This window comes from Heterocephalus glaber, unplaced genomic scaffold (genome assembly GCF_053883595.1).
Source record: "Heterocephalus glaber isolate CG9 unplaced genomic scaffold, H.glaber_assembly_v1.0 deba00001608, whole genome shotgun sequence".
Classification (NCBI taxonomy): Eukaryota; Metazoa; Chordata; class Mammalia; order Rodentia; family Bathyergidae; genus Heterocephalus; species Heterocephalus glaber.
In genome coordinates, this window is record NW_028258379.1 from 27,623,282 (window position 1) to 27,635,695 (window position 12,414).

The following is a 12,414-nucleotide window of genomic DNA, read 5'->3' on the forward strand; positions in this document are numbered from 1 at the left end:
TATAACATTGACAGTGATCAGAGATGCAGTTCCTTTAGAAATCCTGAGTTTCCTTGGTAAGAAAGCTGAATCATAAATATATCATTAGAAAGGACTGCAGAGATTGTGTAGTAAGAATTTTCCAACATTTTCCTGGTGTCTCAGTCTGTTTTCTGTTGCTATAACAAAGTGCTTGAAACTGGGTACTTTATAAAGAGTATATGTTTATTTAGCTCACAGTTCTGGAGCCTGGGATGTGCAAAAGCATGGAGCTGGGCATTAGGTGAGGACATTTTTGCTGTATCATAACAAAGTAGAGGGCATCATGTGACAAGAGAATGCAAGCTAACCAGAGACTGGCTTTTATAACAAAGCCATTCTGGAGAGAACCCATTAACCCATTAATGTATGAATGGATTCATGTATTGCCCACATGTTCTACTCACCCCCACTGTGGGGATTAATTTTGCCACTAGTGAATTGGGGGAACATATTCAAACCATAGCATTTGATGACAAGAAGTAGATTCCCAGGTCCTTGTGTCTTCGCCAGAGACCCTGTTTCAGTAGGTCTATGATGGAGCTTGAGGACTTGTTTCTCTCACAAGAGCACAAGGTGCTTCTCAAAGTCTAGGAAGCTCTGATGTCCTGGAACCCTTCGTTTCTTGGGTATGGTGAAGTTCTGAGAGCTAAGGGGAATTTCCTGAGATCAAACAGCTGGTCTGACAGAGCAGGGGCTGGAACAGGAATACTATGACTGGGCCCAAGTCTTTACACAATGGACTAACTTATTAAAGAAACATTTTCAACCATCATGGACATTAGGGGTTATGAAGAGAGCAAATAAATAAATTTCAGTTACCCAAACTCTTCATTTCAGATGTATCTGGTTAATCAAGTATTTATGACACCCTGGTTATTAATTCTTCCATCTTTTTTCTGACTTCCCCCACCCTAATATCCTGCTTGCATATGATTTACTGGGCTCCCCTTGGTAAGTTTCAGCCTGTCATTATCTCTGTTTTCCTCATGCCACTTGGCTAACACTCTTCCCATACTGAAAACTCATATAAGCCAAACATGTCTCCCTTACATTGTACAGTTCTCTCCCATATTGCTCACTTTATCATTTGATCACTTTATTACTCTGTTTCTCTAGTTCTCTGTCAGACTTTAGTGCACACTTATTGATATGAATATTAAGATTTTTGCATAGGGGATAGCTGTCCCAGAGTGGAGAGACAACTATGATAGAGGTGGAGACTACCAATTTCTAGTCTCAACTTTACCACTTATAAAAATATGTGAATTTGTCACTTAGCCTTCCTGAGCTTTCGTTGTCTAATGAGTACTTTCATATGTGTACCCCATCTCTTTAAAGAATTAATCATCTTTTCTAATTTATTTTTCTCTTTGCACTGGATCTATTTCATAAAGCTGCATTGTGTGCTCATTCAATAAACACTGACACAAGTGTGGTTCTTGCTTTTATTTGCCTTTGCCCCCTCCCATTATGGATAGCACATGAGCCACATATCTGATCATAGCTGGGCTTTGATTTTGGTGAAGATTCACTATTTTTTCAATACTACAAATTTTATCTTTCCTGTGTTGCGATTCCTTCCCATGAAATGGTACATTCCGTTCCTTGGCCCTCTATATTTGCCATTAAAAATTATTTCCATGTGTGTCTTTTGTTTTTCAGGTTCTTTTCAACTTTAAGTATAGTACTCTTGATTTTTGCATTTTATCAAGTCATACTATTCATTTTTATTCCTGACAGCTTGATCTGACACTCTCTTTCTTTAAAGTTTCTATTTTGCAGTTAGGTCTCTATTCAGCTATGGTTTGAGGCATGTTGATTTATGTTTTTGAGATTGTTTAGAGGATACTTGGTCTCACTATAATCATATTTATTTGTTCTGGTTAATGTTTTTAGAAACATAGCTCTGAAAACAAATGGTAGTTTATCACTTATAAAATTGCTCTATTCAATCAGTTGATCCATATTCAAACATATTAACTTTAGACAACCATAAATAAAGAAGGCATATGCTCCATGGAGTGATAGAAAGTGCCTGTTCAATGAATAAATTACTCTAAAGTTCAAAATAATTCATACGGTTGTAAAACAAAAATATGTGATATTTCAGGACCTTGGACAGTTAAAGTACACTGTAAGGCCTGGACTAGCCTCCTAAGCAAGTTTGCGGTGCATTTTTAAATCTACAGCATTATATCAGAACTGGTGGCTGGAAATAGCTTGCTGTTGTCTTCTCAGACAAAGAAAAAGTAAATGATTATTCCAAAATAATGTATAGAGGATGAGGGCTTACCTATACTTTTCTCTGAGCTTTCTAAAATAAACATAACTGGACAATTTATGACTGAATAATCTGAGAAATCAAGTTATTTGAACTCCAAGCTGAAACTTAAAGGAGATCAAAACCCCAGACAGTGGCAAATGAAAATTGTTGAGTCACATTCTGAAACTTAGACTCTAAATCTGATCATGTTTATTTCCCTCAGAAGTATTTTCAGAAAATACAAGAAACAAGCTTTTAAAATGAATCATGGAGAATTTTCTCTGACTCACATTTGACAAGAAGAAAATTAAAACTTCTTTAATGAGGGCTATAAGGCCCAGGCTATGTACTCAGATCCAGGAAAGCAAACAGCTGGATGAAACCATGCTGCAAGTCATGGTGGTGTGGTTGCTGTAACACAGTACTGAATGGCTGCCTCAGCTACTTTGCTGCTGCTTTTGAAAGTGTAAGCAAGCACTTTTAATTACACAATTATGAAGGACTACAGGTAATCTGTATCAGAAGGGAAAAAAGCAGCTCACCCTCACTACCATCTGAGAAACTGAACAATAGATGCTGGTTTTCATCTTTCAGATTGGCAGAGATTAAGATGATTTCTAGGGATATGAGATAATGGGAACTTTCAGAGGCACTGCTGGAGAAGGCAGATTGGTACAATCCTTAAGAAGGTAATTTGAGGGGCCAGGGATTTAGCTCAGTGGTTTCCCCACCTGCTGCGCAAGCGCAAGGACCTGAGTTCAATCCCCGGGACCAAAAAAAAAAAGAAGGCAATTTGAGGACATGGATCAAAGCCTAAAAAAATGATAATGATGCTGTATATGAAATAACATGAGACATAATCTCATTTTTTGTTAAGTAGAAAAAACAAGTCACCAAGCTATACAAATATATATTTATGAAATTAATCATACATTCTGAAAGGGTGTGCACTGAAATATCATTATCTCAAAGGGTGGGATGGAAATATTTACACCTTTACATGTTTTTTAATGTACCTGTATCTAACATAAATTACTGTTTTCATTTTTAAAACAACAATTTACCCAATGATCAATAGGATTCTAGAAGTAAAGCCTGTCTGCTTTATTTCTTTCTGGAATCTGTTTGGTGGAGTTGGCTTCGGCGTGTTTGAGGCATTGAAAGGAAGCTAGTGAGACCAGACATTTGTGGGCAAGAAAGGGAATGGGCTCAGATAAGCTTAGATGAAGAGTTGGAAGATGAATTACTCTCAGCTTTGAAGCCAATAAGTGTTTATATTTTATTCTGGAAGCAAAAGACCACCATTTTGAAGGCAGACCAGGCCAGAGATATAGCTCAGTGGCATAACGCCTGCCTGGCAAGCATGAGGTCCTGAGTTTGATTCCTGGTACCAAAAAAAAAAAAAAAAAAAAAAGGCAGAGCAAAGAAGAGGCAATGATCTGTTCTGTTTTTAATTACTCTGCCTAGCTTCTATGTGGAATAAGGCAAGATTGGAAATCAGAAAGACCAGTAAGAGCATGATAGAATATGGTAGATAAGATTAAGACATTGAGAGTATAAATGGAAGGAATTAGAGATATTTGATTTAATTTTGGAAATAAAAATAACAGAACTTGCTTATGTGGCAGGGTGGAAAGAAAAGAATTAAGAATATCTGTACATTTATTACCAAGGATAATTCTGGCAGTTATTCCTTAATATTAAATTTATAGAGACAAAAACAAACTTTGTATTGAAATACGTCATTGCAGTGGGTTGAATGGTGGCACCCAAAGAGATATGGCCATGTCCTAATCCCAAGAACCTGTGAATTATTCTTTATTTGGAAAAAGGGTTTTGTAAATGTAATTAAGAATCTTGATATAAGGAGATTATCCTAGATTATCCAGTGGGTCCTAAATCCAATGTCAAGTATCCTCATAAGAGTGAGGCAGAGGGCATTTTGGTGCACACCTGTAATCCCAGCACTGAGAAGGTTGAGGCAGGAGGATTGCCCCAAGTATAAGGCCAGCCTGAGCTATATAGCGAGACTCTCTCTCGAAAAACAAACAAAAAAAGAGAACAGTGAAGCATGAGGCAGAGACTGCACAGGTAGAAGAGGCCATGTAATCACAGATGCAGAGACTGGAGTAAAACAAGCAGAAGTCAATTCCAACAGCCACTGGAAGCTAAAAGAGAAGATTGGATTCTCCTGTAGAGGCTCTGGATGGGCTCTGCTGGATTCCAGACTTCTAGACTGCAGAACTGTGAGAAAGTAAATTTCTCTTCTTTCACACCACCAGTTTGTAATGATTTTTATGGCAGTCACAAGAGACTAATGCAGTCACAGATTTTTTTTAAAAACCTGCACATAAATGCACAGTTTAATGCATCATCACAAAGTATTTCTTACCTTTTCCCATTAAAAAATGTTTTTAATTATGGAAAATTTCAAACACACACAAAAGTAGAGAAGGTAATATAAACTTTCATGTTCCCCAAACCCATTCTGAACAATAGTTAATCCATGACTAATCCAGTTACATTCATGCTCCTACTCACTTCGCGGCTACTGTATTATTTTGAACTTCAGTATATTCCTCTAAAAAGTATTGACTCCTTTTTTACCTGATCAAAATACCGTATACCTTATAAAAATTAACAAAATATATTTAATAATATTAGATACCTAATCAGTATTCAAATTTCCCCAATTTTCTGATATGTATATGATTTCTTTATTCAGTTAGTTCATTTGAAACCGCAATCAGATAAAGTCAGCACACTGAATTTGCTTGCTATGTCTCTTAAGTCTTAAACTATGTCTTTTATGTCTTAAGCCCCTTCTTCTTTTTTTTTTCTGCTTATTTATTTGTTGAAGTAAGCAGGTCAAATTGTTTGCACTGTCGAATTTTTCAGATCTTAATTCATCCTTCAGTGACTTTAATAGTTCCTTCCTACCTGTGTTTCCTCTAAACTGGAAGTCAGATCTAGACGAGATTCAGATACAGTATTTTTGGCAAGACTACCTCATGGGTGGGATTTCGTATTTTCTATCTCATCATTGCCATGTCTGGGTGACTTTTTGTGTGGCCCTACAACTTCAGGTAAGGTCAACCCACTCATTATAAAGTTCCCCATTCCCTTTTTCCCTAATTGTTTTATATCCATTTGTTAACACTGCTTTGGATCATTATTTGAGGTTGCAAAATGATAGTCTAATTTTGATATTCTTTCTACATTTGTTAACTGGAACTTTTGTGAAAAGAACATTTGCTCATATTTGGTCATCTTGAGACACAGTCCATACAGGAGAAACAGGATAAATGTTTAATTCTTTCTCTTTACATACCGGTTTCAAAGATGACCAATGTTGCTTGTTTGTTTTGCTTTATGTCATCAGGAAATTGTGAATTTTATTGTAGTTAATATTTTATTTCTTAGTTTTGGGTTTCTGGCCAGAAGATACAATGTATTATGTCCTCGGCTATGTCTCCCCAAAATATTTAAAGACTTATTTACATGTGTCATTGGTTTCAGCCTCTTTTATAATAGAATTATCATAGGAAATAGAGGGCCATGGTAGCCTAGGGATTGGCCAAAAATCACTCAGCTGGTTAGTAACAAGACCCAGATAAGTTCCTAAGGCCGTGATTTTTCCTCGGCAAGATAACTGAGATGGTTAGGCTATTAACTTGCTACACATTACACTTCCAGATGCAGAGAAACTGCGGGATCATAATATTATAAACACATTCATTTAGAAGGTGTTAATTAGCTTTCCATCACTGTGGCAGAATACCTGAGGTAATCATCTTGAAGGAAGAAAGGTTTATTTGGGCTCACTGTTTCAGAGATTTTATTCTGTGATCATTCAGCTCCATTGCTTTTGGGGCAGAACTTCATGGCAGGGAGAACATGGGGAGTGAGACAGAGAGAGAGAGAGAGAGAGAGAGAGAGTCCTCCTAGGGCACACGCTGAATAACCTAACTTCCTTCCACCAGCCCGCACCTCCTAAAGGTCCTACCACATCACAGTAACACAGTATCATACAGGCTGGCCACCAAGGGAGAAAGCAAAACATGAATATCTGGTGGTCACATGTAACGCTTCTTGTTGTGGTTTATCAAGAAGAGAGTAAATAATAATTTGTGCACAAAACAAGGATCCAAGCCAATTGCTAAACTGAAGGACTTGAGTTTGATGATGAGAAAAACACTTTTCCACCTTGACAATGAAAAGAATCTGTTTGCTTACATTTTAAATTATAACATAAACTACTAATACTAGAAGGATAATCTCCATAGCCTGTCTATTCAGCTTTTATTTCTATTGTATTTAAATAAATTAAATATTAATTTTAAATATTAACAAAATCAATTAAATTTAAATCAGTTTTTAATTTTTTAAATATTTTATCAGTATTAAATACAATAGTTCTTCATACCAGGGATTCATATAGAACAGTTCAAATTATGTGCTCCTTCCTTCTAAGCTATAACTGCAATAGTGAAGTGTGATATAGTGCTCCAGGGACTGTAAGAGAAAAGTTAACTCTTCAGCCTAGAGCCAGATTTATAAAGTAAGTAGTTTCAATAATCATTTATTGGGCATTTGTTATATCATGTAAGAACTAAGCCTATAGTCTTTTCACATAGAAATCATCGTGTATCCTCAAATTACCTGTATGTTTCAGTATATATGGTTTACATGGTATTAGAGTTGAAAGAACTAGAAAATTTTTACCTGGAAAAGATCAAAGTATTAGTCAATGCTTACTGGAGAAATAGATTGAATACAAGATATTCAAATATAAAAGAATTTACAAGAGTGGCTTACAACGGCTGCCCACTGAGTCGGGTGTGGAAGAGTACAAAAGGTCCAACTGCACACTGGGGATCCAAAGGATCCAATTGAAGGCCTGGAGCTCAGTGTAGTGTCTCACGCAAGTCCACATCAGGAGGCCAAAGGTTCTATGATAGAAGGCTGAAGGGTCTGGGTCAGAAGCCAGGAGACAGCATCCAAGATGAAGGTGAAGCCTGGAGCTCCTCTGAAGACACAGAAGCAACCCTTCCTTCTTCAGCTCCCTTTTATACTGTTCTGGTGACAATCCTCCAAGGGTGGGTCTTCCACACCCAAGACTAGTAGGCTGAGCCAATTTAGCTGGGCGTTTCGTACTCAAGCTGACACAATCAATTAATTATCGCAATCAATAATAGCTGTTTTTCATCTATTGTATAAACTGCTAAAGAGAAAATGATGTGATTATATATTTTGGCTCAGCACTGTCACAGGAAAGTAGAGCTAGCATCTTCTCCTCATTCTCTTCTCCATAAATGAATCATCCAGGAGGAAATAGAAATACAGATGCACCTTCATATTCCCAGATCAATTTATTTTTATTTATAGAAAACTCTGATTCTTTAAAAATAATCTTAACATAGTCTCTCTTCCACCCCCACCCACTCCAGCCATCTTCACTCTTTTAGCAGTTATGTTTGTCTAATGACCTCTGTGCATTTCTCTCTCCCTTCACTAATTTTACCTCCTGCTCAGTGTCTTCCCTTGTATACTTCAGAATTCCTGAAAGAAGGAAAACAAGAGCCATAAGTTTCCAACATTTGGTGTGGAAGGGAGCTCTACAATAAAAAATAAAATCGGTTGCCAAATCTCAGGGTTTGTTTAAAAATACATTCACTAAATATCATTCTAGATTTCTAGGGGTGAAGCCCAAAAATTTGCTTTTGTGTCAAGATCTCCAAGCAATTTTGACAGAGCAAGCACAAGGACAGATGTCTCGGAACCGCTGTCATTAAGCACAGTGGTTATTCATGGCCATAGACAGAGACACATATTTTTCTTTTCCTACCTCCCCATATCAAATAAATCCTAACTAAATATTTTCATGATAATAAATTTTTAATTCCACACACAAACCCTTGAGGACATTTAAGTCCTGTATTCTAAGTTATAAAACTATTTTTATTTGAAGCAGTGTTTCAGGGCAAAAGTTCTGCTTAACGCTATATTGTTGCCTTACTTTGTGTAATGACAGAAACACCTTCTGGGCCAGGTATTTGCATCCACCAAGACCCTTTAGGTTTCAAGTGTCTGAAAACCCAACCCCAACCATCTTAAGCAGACAAGAAATTTACAGGCTCACATTACTGAAAAGATTTCTTATTATTAGCTTCAGCCTTGGCTTGATCCAAAGAACTCAAAATATTCCAACTGTCCCTAACTCTCAGCTTCACATTTTCTGGGGTGGGTCTACTTTCAATAGAATCTCTCCTCAAAGTTGCAAGGCCACTGCAACAGTTCCACGGCCCATTCTCCTAAAGTTAAATTCTTAGGGATGAGGCTCCGTCCTTCTCTGAAGTCCTAGTACAGGTCTTGCTACATGTCAGTGGATCTGAGTGAGTCACATAGCCATCTTTGAACGAATGACTGTGCCCCAAGGAATGTTACATTTGTGTGGCCAGGTCTGAATCAGTGCCTTATTTTCTGCTGGAGCTGATGGTGGAGTCAACCCATAGAGTCAACTGTGGATGACAGATAATGCTGCTACCAAAAGGAGCATACTGGACAGCCCAAAATGGCAAATTTCTTCCCCAACATATAATGATCTTGGGGCCATTTTGACCAAGAAACACCAATAAGTTACAAAACTAAAATCCAAACCCATACATTTAATCTCTTTATGAACTTCACCATAGATAACTTCCCCAAATGAGAGACATCAAGATCTATTCTAGCAAAGTCAAAGTAAGATTATCTTCTCCTTTGTCTTTTTGTCTTTCTTACTTTCATATTCAGTTTTATGCAATGAATCAAATATGAAAAGATTACAAATAATCATGATTTTAAAATGCTATTAATTATGATACATTTTAGGGAAGTTGATTACATACACCTATTTCAATTCAAATACAAATTTCAAATACACTTATTTCAATTCTTTTGTTCCTGTGTGCTTTCCTTTGGTCTAGAGTGTCCTCCAAAGGCCCATGCATTATGGGCTTGATCACCAGCCTGTGGTGCTGCTGAGCAGCAGTGGAGGCTTTAAAAAGTAGGGCCTAGCAGAAAGAGGTTAGGTCATTAGGAGAGAGTCCCCTTAAAGGAAATATTGGGGCCCCAGCCCTTCCCTCTACCTCCTTGCTTCCCAACTGCTGTGAGGTGAACAGCTTTGCTCCACTACTTGCTCCTCACATGATGCACTGCCTGTTCCAAAAGCAATGAACCAACCAACCCACGCCTGAAATCTCCAAAACCATGAGCCAAAATAAGGCTTCCTCCTTTAAAGTAATTATCTCAGGTATTTTGTCACAGCAATGAAAAGCTAATACACTAAGTATTATTATACATTTTCCAGATTTCAATATACAGTGATCTGAGGTGTATAGTAACAGAAGACTTGAAAACAAAAACACATACCTAGCATAAATCTAAGCACTTAAAATCATATTGTATACAAGAAAATTAAGAAACTATCCAGTATATACAAACAACTCTTATAAATCAGTAAGAAAAAGATGGCTGTCCAACAAAAAATCAGGCAAAACCCCTGAACATGGCTACTCAAATGGCCAATGAGTGTGTGGGAAAGTGTTCAATTTTTATGAGACATCAAAGAACTGCAAATTAAAATCACAATATACACCACTATCCACCCACTAGAAGGTTAGGTGTTAACAAGTATACGCAGCAACTAGGTTTCTCATCCACTTCTCTTTTTTTTCTTTTTTTTTTTTGGCACCAGGGATCGAACTCAAGACCTTGCACTTGCAAGGCAGGCAGCAGCACCACTGAGCTAAATATCCAGCCCTCATTCACTTCTGTAGAGGGTAAATTGACAGTCATTTGGAAAATCATGTGCAGTACTTAGTAATGTGGACATGGGTTTATACTATGATACAGAAATTTCACTCCCAGATATATACCCAACAGATATGGTCAAGAATGTTCATTAGAAGCACAATTTATAGCAATCAAAACCCAAAAATTTCCAGGTGTAATAACACATGCCTGTAATCCCAGCACTCTGGGAAGCTAAGGTAGGAGTATCATAAATTCAAGGCCAGCCTGGACAACTTAGCAACTTACCAAGACCCTATCTCAAAGAAAATTTGTTTTTAATGGGCTAGGAATATAGCCCAATGTCAAGGCCCTGGGATTGATCCCCACTGTGACGTGTAAGCTTACTTGTCAACTTGATTAGCTTGGTAACCACCTAGGGGACTAGCAAAGTACATTTCTCCATATGTCTGGGTGGGTCATGGAAATGTGACCTTGGATACTACATATGGACCCTGGCTCTTTCCTCTTGGGCACTGTTCCCCTCCTGTGCTTTCTAGCGGCCATGAAATAAGCAACTTTGCTCCCTCACACCCTTCTGCCATGATGTGTCTGCCTAGGAGCCAGCCAACCATGGGTGAATCCCTGGAAACCATGAGCCAAATTGAACCACTTTTTCTTTAAGTTGTGGGTGTTGAGTACAATGTACCCTCGAGTTACGATCAGCCTGACATATGAACAACTTGGGATAGCAGTGGAGTTTTAGTTTTAACTTACGTCCAAAGTCTTGAGTTGCAACCCGAATACTGGCCGCTTATGCTTCTTGATGATCTCAGGCACAGATTTAACCCTTAGAGAGTTCTGGAAGGAACATTACAACATTCTTTCCTGTGCATGGTTAATTGAGAAATCCTGGGCCAGTGTCTCTCTAATGACATTGAGATCTGCCTGTATACAGGAGAAAGTTGTGTAGAGGAGCCTGAGCCTTCATTTGACCAACTTGAGTTACAACCAACTCTCGGGAATGAATTGAGTTCGTGAGTAAAGATCCACTGTACATCTTTCTGTAACAAATACAAATGATCGAATTCCATTCTCCAGCTTGGTTTCTTCCTGACATTTTTATGTGCATAAGAAAGCAGAGCCAGGTGTGGTGGGGCAAGCCTGTAATCCCAGCACTTGGGAGGCTGAGACAGGAGAATTGCTGCAAGTTTGAGGCCAGCCTGGACTACACAGTGAGTTGAAGGCCAGCCTGGACTACACAGTAAGACTCTGTCTCAAAAAACCAAACCCATACATACACCATTATAGGACAGGTTTGGTTGGTTTTTAATTATTAAGACCAGAGTGTATTATATATAGTTTGTAACTTTAAAATACTTGAGTCATAAGCATTTTTCCAAGATAAGATGCATGAACTTACCTAATTAACATTTTTAAAAGGTATTTTAAATACACATTCTATAGTTTTCAGGCAGAGTTGACTTCTGAGTCATAAGCACACCATCCTGTACTGCCTATTGAATTTTGTTATGCACATTCTGCTATGCAGATTAAACATAATCAACATGTGAATATATGTCATTTTCTATAGCTGATTTCGGTGACTTTGATCAGTATGAATCCCAGGACTTTCTTCAGAAATTTGCCTTATTTCCTGTGGTAAGTCTTCTTTTGGCATTGGACCGTGTTGTAAAAGGCCCTTAGAAATTCCTGCAGTGAAGTCCCCGTGGTGTCTACTCGCTAGGCTGCAATAGTGTGAAGAACTCAGTTCCCTCGTATAAACATCGCAGTGTCAGTTCTTGCCCGACTGTAGTCTTCTTGGTACTTGTGAACTTACAGAAACTGAAGTCTGCAGCCGCTGCTGTTTTCTTTTGAATGTGAGTCTAAGGAGGGGGATTTGTTTTCAGCTTCTAAGAATCACATAGAGGATTTGCTTTTAACAGAAGGCCTGGAACCTCACAAAGGTGATATTGAAATGAATTTGACTTCTTATCAGCAATCTAAAAAAGACATTGCCTTCTGCTTTTTAAAGTTGTCACTGATGGAGGTGACGAGAAAACTGTATGGCCCGCTCTTCTGAGCATCTACACCACCAGCCAGAGAATGCACAAGGTGTTTTCACGCTGGGTCAGAACTGGCTGGCAGCTGTCACCAACCTGAAATAACTCAGCTCAAATTTTCTCTGGGATGAGTTGAAAAGGGAGGGCAAGTTTCTTGGCTCCTGAACAGAAGCCACTTAATTCCTTAGATCACAATTACACAGATAAGCCAAGCTCCCAAATAGTAATACTGGTCATGATTTTTGCCTGAATGGAGAGTCAATAACAGCAGCAAGGATTCCTCCTAAGAAATGT